Source organism: Mizuhopecten yessoensis, unplaced genomic scaffold (genome assembly GCF_002113885.1).
Source record: "Mizuhopecten yessoensis strain PY_sf001 unplaced genomic scaffold, ASM211388v2 scaffold4711, whole genome shotgun sequence".
In the NCBI taxonomy this organism is placed as follows: domain Eukaryota; kingdom Metazoa; phylum Mollusca; class Bivalvia; order Pectinida; family Pectinidae; genus Mizuhopecten; species Mizuhopecten yessoensis.
The window spans coordinates 1-207 of NW_018405683.1; positions in this window are offsets into that span (position 1 = coordinate 1).

The window sequence follows — 207 nt, forward strand, 5'->3', positions numbered from 1 at the left end:
TTCCGCGCTATCACAAGGAGACAAACACGAACATTTCGCAGCCTCTCAAAACACACACGCATATACTACACATACATATACATATACTACACGCTTGCATCTTGCACACTGGGGAGGTCATACTTAAATGACCAAAGCTGTTGATAGGATGTTAAACGATACTAAACCTTAACCTGTCACTAGGTCAGTGTTTTACTAGGTCATAGT